The sequence below is a fragment of the Pyrus communis genome, chromosome 7, assembly GCF_041283825.1.
Source record: "Pyrus communis isolate YQ-2024b chromosome 7, ASM4128382v1, whole genome shotgun sequence".
In the NCBI taxonomy this organism is placed as follows: Eukaryota; Viridiplantae; Streptophyta; class Magnoliopsida; order Rosales; family Rosaceae; genus Pyrus; species Pyrus communis.
In genome coordinates this window covers 19,431,674-19,439,463 of record NC_142571.1, presented here as the reverse complement: position 1 = coordinate 19,439,463, position 7,790 = coordinate 19,431,674, and the positions used below count along the sequence as shown (strand labels likewise).

The 7,790-nt window shown below is 36.5% G+C and overlaps 1 pseudogene across 1 annotated transcript; it reads right to left on the bottom strand.

The window, feature by feature from the left end:
• Positions 1 to 3,587: 3,587 nt before the first annotated feature.
• LOC137735066 (F-box/kelch-repeat protein At3g61590 pseudogene) lies at positions 3,588 to 6,674 on the bottom strand (annotated as a pseudogene). Its single transcript, XR_015963995.1, has 2 exons — positions 6,167 to 6,674; positions 3,588 to 5,023 (listed from the first exon to the last, which is right to left on the bottom strand). The product of XR_015963995.1 is annotated as an F-box/kelch-repeat protein At3g61590 pseudogene (transcript).
• Positions 6,675 to 7,790: the final 1,116 nt, after the last annotated feature.

Sequence of the window (7,790 nt, the reverse complement as noted above, 5' to 3'; positions counted from 1 at the left end):
TTTATCTACAAATTTAGTCTTCAACATTATTCTTACCCCTTACCCTTGTTTTCAAGAGCTAACTTCTCTCACCTACCACCCCGTGTTCTATAATCTAACCAATTTTTTTTTTTCTTTTCTTTACCAAAAATAAAAACCCACCTAGAGAAAAACCCTTGGCCGCACCCTATTCCCTAAATCCGATTGGTCACGATTTGTCCGATGACAAATTTGAGTTTTTTTTTTTTTTTTTTTTTGTGTTTTTCTTTCTTTCTATCATGATTTGATTTTTGTGATGCAGGTTTGGAGGATTAATATGGTGGGGTGAATGCTTTCTGCAATTTTTTGCAATTTGGTATTAAAAACCATAAACATGAAAAGAACAAGAAAGGATGGGGAAAATGGACGACCAGGCTTCTAGAGCTAAGTTGGATATTTTTTATTTATTTTTAATTTGGGTAGGTTAAGGCTGGTAGATTGTCATTAGTTAGGGACATATGTGGAAATAAAATAATATATTCTTTTAAGTTTCAACACATTAAATACTTATGTTTTAAGTGATAGTGAAATTCACGTGACAATTGATAAGTGAGAAAGACAAATAAATAAGGGTAAATTATATTTTACCCCTCAGGTTTGAGGACGATTTCAATTCCTTACAACATCTTTGAAACAGTTCAATTTCATACATTTACTTATCATTTTATTTCAATTTCAGAAAATCTGTTAAGTAAACTGTTAAGTGACGACGTCGCAAATATGGAATCCACATTTGTGTTGACGTGGCAGCCACATTTGTAACACGTGGCAAAAAAAATAATTTTTTATACATTTAAAATATAATAATATTTACCCTATTAAAAAAAAAAAAAAAAAAAAAAAAACCAAACAAACCCAAAAACCCCCCGACCCACTTCTCCATCTCCTCCCTCTTCACCTCCCATCCCTTACAAACCATCATCCTCACCCTCTTCTCCAGTTCACCCGCGTCCCGCCGCCGCCATCTTCCTCCTCAAACTCCCATCAGCAACCACCACCATTACTACCCAATGACGTCGTCATACTCCTCTTCCTCCTCAGCTCAAACATAATGAAGCAACAAAAACAAAAATCCCAAATGAAGCAATTTATCAGAATATGAAGGCAATCTGCTTTGTTTATCCAAGTCCATCAAACAAAGCAAAAGCAACACCAATTTCACATCTTTACAAAAAATTCAGAAACCCAATTAAACCCAACCCAGAATCTCTAAATCTTATCGATCTCGACGGAAAATAGTGAGACAGTGCTTCAAGCGCGATTGAGGGAGGCGAAGTAATCAAGGAAGACGACACCTCGGAACGACGTCATTGCGATATGTAATTGACGCTACTGGCTTGTTGGAGGCGGTGACCGGATCGGGAACGCAGTTGATTCGGAGCGGGGCCTACGAGCTCCAGTCAATTAAGAGCAGTGGGTCGGAGGCCGTGATCGGATAGAGAGGAAGGGGGTTCAAAAGATGCAACCTTAGGTTCGTCGGTTCAGAGTTTTCAAACGGCGACAACAATGGTAGCCATTTGCATGGGCAAGCTTCCAGTGCATGAGGTCGAAGAGCTTGGCTCGAGTTCATGGTGGTGGATTTAGGGTGGGAAGAAGAGAGTGAATTTTTTTTTCCAGTTGGTCTAGGGTGGTGGTGGGTCGAGTTCGTTGGGGTCGGGAGGTGAAGAGGGAGGAGTGGGTCTGGGGAGAGACAAGGGATTGGAGGTGAATGGGGAGGAGATGAGAAGTGGGTCAGGCGGTTTCTGGGTTTGTTTAGTTTTTTTTTTTTTTTTTTTTTTTTTTTTTGAGAAAATTCAGGTTTTAAAAAAAAATTTAAAAATTATGTTTTTTTGCCACGTGTCATATATGTGGCAGCCACGTCAGCACTTAACGAATCCATGGATGAAAAATGTAATGGATGTATTATTTTGAAAGAAAATAGTACTTAAGGTATGAAAGTGAAACGTTTTGAAGATGTTGTAAGGAATTGAAATAAGCTCCAAACATGAGATATGAAAATGTAATTTACCCAATAAATAAAGATAAGAGTGAAAGGTAGCTAACATTCCCATAAAAAGATTTGTTACAAAAGTAGCACTTCATCTAAATGACTATGTGTTTTGATTCTTCTCTTACACTAGCCACCCACTAAGCAAAGACATTGCCAACCTTTTTAGATAGACTATTAAGGGAAACAAATTTCAATTATAAACTGTATATGCATGTTCTCGTAATAGCCCCTGTAACTGCAAAGGGCTTGCAAGTCAAGTAATTAAGAGTATATATTAGAATTCGAAATTCTGTATTTGGCCTTCTCATCTCTCTATATTGTTCGTATCGTAAAACTCGAAGAAATAGTTTCGTTTTATCATAAAAGAAAAATGACAAAGATTTTTGTCATCCCCTGAATGGAGGATTGGACATATTTTAACAAAATTTAGATAAGAAAATTAGTAGATTACTAGATTGCCTAATTGGTGCCACCCAAGCCAAGCGTATTGGCTTATTGATTCTAGTGATCTTATTTGGTGTTTTTAATTCTAATGTTGTCAACTTGCCCTCACTTCTATTTGAACAAATCAATACCATTAGAATAATGTGAATAATTTTAAACATTTAAATCGTAAAATTCAAAACTTTTTTGAATTGGAGTGATGACGATTCCAGAAGCATACAAAACACAAACAGCTACAGAGATGTTGATGAGTTTACAAGAAATTTTTTAATAAGAATATTTCGCTAAACTACAAAGAAAAAAAATTCAAATTTAAGTGCTTAAGAGGAAACCACACCACTTTAATCAATTTAGCTAAATACTTACGTAAAATTCCAAACTTAAATTAAGATTCATTGAAAAGCCAAGGCATTTCAATAAAATAAAATCCTTTTTCTTTAAAATATTTGTTAGTGGGCACAAGTCTTTGGACCACAAGAAAAAAAAAAAGGCAGCATAAATTCATAAATCACAATCTTCCATCGTCACATGTCCACCAAGCAAAATCTACCTCCATTAAATATAGAATTTTAAAACCAAAGTGTTGATCTTCGTCACTTCTCAACCAACCCACACAAGGCAAACCCAAGCTTACCTCTTAATCTCCACTTTTTTAAGTGCCTAATCAGTTTCTTAATTATTTTTACGTTGAAAACAGGTGAATTCGCTAAAAGATAACACACGGAGTTTCTGTCATTGGCTCATTGCCAGAAATTGATCATTTCCCTTGGACTAGGAAAACACCTTCCTATCAATGGAACTTGAAAAGGGACAGTACCAATCAATGGAAGTTTCGTCGTACGAACGCTTATGACATGGAAACAGAGTATGATCCATCTAATGAACAAAACTTCGCTAATCTAACGGTCTAGACAATGTATGTCATTGGAACCGATAGCCACTCCCACATAGATAATGAGGCATAAAAGGGAAATTTTTAAGGCATCCCGGGATATACGTGAGGGATAAAGAAAATAAACATATCATATATCCCCGATTGTATGACAGAATCCCTATGCAAAAGAGTTAAAAGGTAAAATGTTTATAAGTTACATGTCAGGAACTCATAAGATTGTATTACCAGCGGTAATTCCAATTGAAAGAATAATATAGCCATGACCATTAATAAGCAGCTTTTTATCTGCAGGTAAATTATATGTGTACAAATTTTTGGACACAAATGTTGTAACTGAAAACTAAAGGGAAAGGAAAAGATAACAAGGTGGAACACAGGAATTTCGGACAAATTGGTATCATACCACCACAACATCCTATCAATCCACACAATCAAGGAGAAATTTCGAGCCTTGGTTCGAAACAAAAACCAGTAAAGAGCTGAAGTGGGAACCTCTTTGTTACAGGGCACTTCTGTGACCATCTCCAATGCCTCAGGTTCATGTCAAATACAAGAAGAGTTGGAGCTCCGTAGCTCTGTATGTATATGAGATCATCTGTGCCGCTGCTGGCAAAAACATCATCAAACTCCCCAAACCCTTGGAAGAACTTGTGAGGCATTCGCGCAATCTCTTGCCAGTCCTTCCCCTTTAGAAGCCAGATACCAATCCCCTTAATTATGTCAGGCCGATCTTGTTTACCAATCCCTCCCACTATAACCAACCTCTCCTTCAAGTTCATCAGACGGCCACATGTAAGAGGAGAAGGTACAGGAATAAAACTGCGTATCAATAACCCATGAGGAGAACGTGCTGAGAGATTATATGTGATTAGGCCATGACGATTGTCTGGTAACCCGCCCCCAGTTGAATAAATCAAGAAGTACAAAACCCCGTCACAGATAACACTCTCATCCCCACCTCTCCATCCTGTCAGAACCTCTGTCAAAGAGGTCACCCACATCATTGTTTCGGAATCATAAATATGAACAGAGACATCCCATTCGAAAAAATTTCCAGCAACTTGCTTAGATTTCACAATTGAGATTGTATAACCATGTGACTTCCTGTTAACGGAAACTGCAAGTGCGCTGTAATCAGAAAATTTCAAGCCAGGGGGCTCCTGAAGCTTCCTACATGTTTTGGTAATAGGGTTGCAGACATATAATTCTGTTCTACTGTCGTTGTCCATAAAGCATACCAAACCGCATGATGAAGCAATAAACCAATTGGATGTCTCAATGCAGGGGAGCTCAATGCCATACCACTTCCTGAGGATAGGATCATATGCATAACCAGTTGGATCATTGGAGCTGGTAAACATAAAATACCAAGGCTTTTGTGATAGCACGTGCGAAAAGTTCCACATAAACCTTCTTGAATTGAGAATCTCATACCACCTTTTGCACACACTACGTGCTCTGAAAATGCTGGCAACTGGTAGATATGCTAATATCCGTTCCAACAGGTCATCAGGAAGTATCAAATCCACTGAAACTGCATTAGCTTCTCTATTTCCTTCATCACTGAGCTCTGAGAATGAATCATACTCTGTAGTCCGCCTTGCCATGTTATCAAAGGAATGGCTAAACCACGATGTTTCTCCCTCCATTATCAAGAGAAGTAAAGTGAAAAGAACCTGAACACAAATATAATACAAAAAGATTCTTATCTAGAAATTACAATACACAAAATTATGTTAATGAGATTCTCTTGCCATTACACAAGTTAGCGACCGCGAGATTGGCATCACTAACAATACATTAGTTACAAAACCAGTTGTCCAAACCAATACAAGTCGGAGACAGACAAACTCAAAATTGACGAATCAAAGATGGCATATCACTTCCAGATGTCAGCTAAGTTAACTCTCTCATCTGATATGATTGACTGATTCATGACACTATAATCAGCAGATAATACTGCTCCCTTCTACCTTTAATAATTACATAAAAGGAATGAAACATGATTCCGACTAATCAAAAGACTACACATAAGCAGTAATCAACCCACCTTCGGAGATTTTTATTCGTTATTCCCACAGAAAAGATTCATTATCCAGAATCCAAATCAATATTCATTCTATAAGAAGCGACTTGGTAACTTTCAAACACTCCATTTGAAAGGCAAAACAAAAGAAAGGACGGTAGGTGCAGCAAGAAAGTACAGACAGTCTAGGTAATTCAATACCGGAAATTCGATACAGAAAAATCCTATATCTTCAAAATTACAGATGCGACAGAGAATGCAGCATAACCAAATTATATCTTGTAGTTGATAGAAATTCTATCTGATACCAAAACAGAAAAATCAAATACACAACTAATGAGCCACATATGAGATTGCATGCAGTGATGCAAAACCAGTAGAGAAATGATATCAAACTAAAATGCATACCAGGTGAAGGAATCAGAAAAATAACACTTCTCAGCAGCATATGGCCAATACTAATTGCAGAAGTTTACAACCCACATCCAAAGCAAGAGCAACAAAATAAAGGGGGGCCTTTAAAATTAGATTGAAAGCAAAAACTTGTGCTTTTTTCAAAGAAATCAAACCCTAAGAGAGATTTTAATTTAGTTAGATGAAGAGCTATTAGTCCATGGATAACAATCAATCAATCAAAACACCAAAACCAGAAAGCAATACATCAACAAACAATATTTCCACATAACATTGATGGCACAAACAGATAAAAAAAACCACAGAAATATAAAAATTTCACACAAGCAAAAGCAGAGAGAAAGTGTTTTCCTGCAACGAAATCCACCTAAGCACGTACCTTGTATTCGAATCCTGCCTTCTCCACGGCCACTGGCCAAATGGGTTCCCTTAGATTTGTGCAGAGATTCAATATAGCGGTGAAAAACAATCGAACCGAAAAGAAATTAACCTTTCACCACCCAGACCTCCTTAAACGAAGCAAAAGGTTAAAAAGCACAAGTTTTCCTTCAAATGGTAGAAAACCATGGAATGGGTAGCTCTAGATTTGGCTGGTGAAACATGTTTGCTCATCAGCTGGTGAACAAAACCCAATTGCAAAAGGAGATATTAAAGGGAGAGGAAGAGAAGAGAAAACAGGCAGATAGTGAAGTAAGAAAGAAAGCGTTTTATTTCTTCCTACAGCCTCTCTCCTCCTCTGTTTATGCGTGAGAGAGTGGGGAAGAGAGAGAGAGAGAGGCGCGTGCGAGAGCGTGGAAGTTGAGCTATGTTTTTGTCCATATGCCATAGGGTGAGCCTGAGATTTATGGTGGTTTGTGGCTTTTATTCAAGCATTTGATGAATTTTAATGAGAGGAAGAAGAGGACTTTTAGCCACAGCACAACCGAAAAGGAAAATTATAGGGTGAGCATCACACAGTTATTTTGACATTTCATACACTCTTATTAATTTGTATTCATTGATTTTTTTTAATTAATTAAATTCGACGGTTAGAAATTAAAAGGAGTATATAAAAAGTAAAATAAGTGTGAAAATAAATAGCACAAAAGTATAATGTTATCGTACTTGTGGAACAAAAAATAAGACAAGATTGTCCATATTAAACGGGCATGGTTCTCAAATATTCCCCCGCACAGGTCATCATCCCTAAAAGTCCAAGCAACTGAATACGATCGTTAAGGCTCCCTTCTTGTGGCGTGGAAAAGTCAATGACATTAAGGATAAGATTAATTACTAAATCTTATTTTTAATACATTCTCAATTGAATAGCAACTCTATCAAGTAAGGAATTCCTATCACAATGAATCATGGATACTTCCATCATCATTCTAATATATTATCTCCTAATTAATATCTTGAGAATATTTTTTTTCTTATTTATCCAATGGATGACACACCTTGGCCATAAAGATGCCGCCATGTATAGGGCTAAACCCTAATCCTATATCTTCAGAAACTAACTTATGCATCAAAAATCCATTCAACAAACCTCCCCCTCGCCCCGCCTCGTGGGCGTTTGAGGCTTTGGTTTTTAATTAAATGTGTTGATTATTTTTTACGTACAAATTCGTCAAGATTGAAGATGACAGATTTTTGCTACCACAGTACTCATCGTCTCGTTTTTTTTTTTTTTTTTTTCACTTTTTGGCTTTTTTTTTCCTTTTTTTTTTAATTTTTTTATTTTGTCCCTTGTTTTGTATCCATTTTTTCTTCTTCATAATTTGGTGTTACACTTTGCACCCTCATTTTTCCCAACCACTTTGTTTCTTTTCCATTTTTTTTTTTACTTATTATATTAAATTTAATGGAGTTGTTTGATAAACATTTCATGTTTAGTTTTTATTTTCATTCTCTTTGAAAATTGAAACTAACATCAAGCCAAATTTTGAAAACTCGCAAAAATACCTTTCAAAAGCTAAAAATCGAAAATAGTTACTTAACTAGTTTTCAGTTGTTCTAAGAGG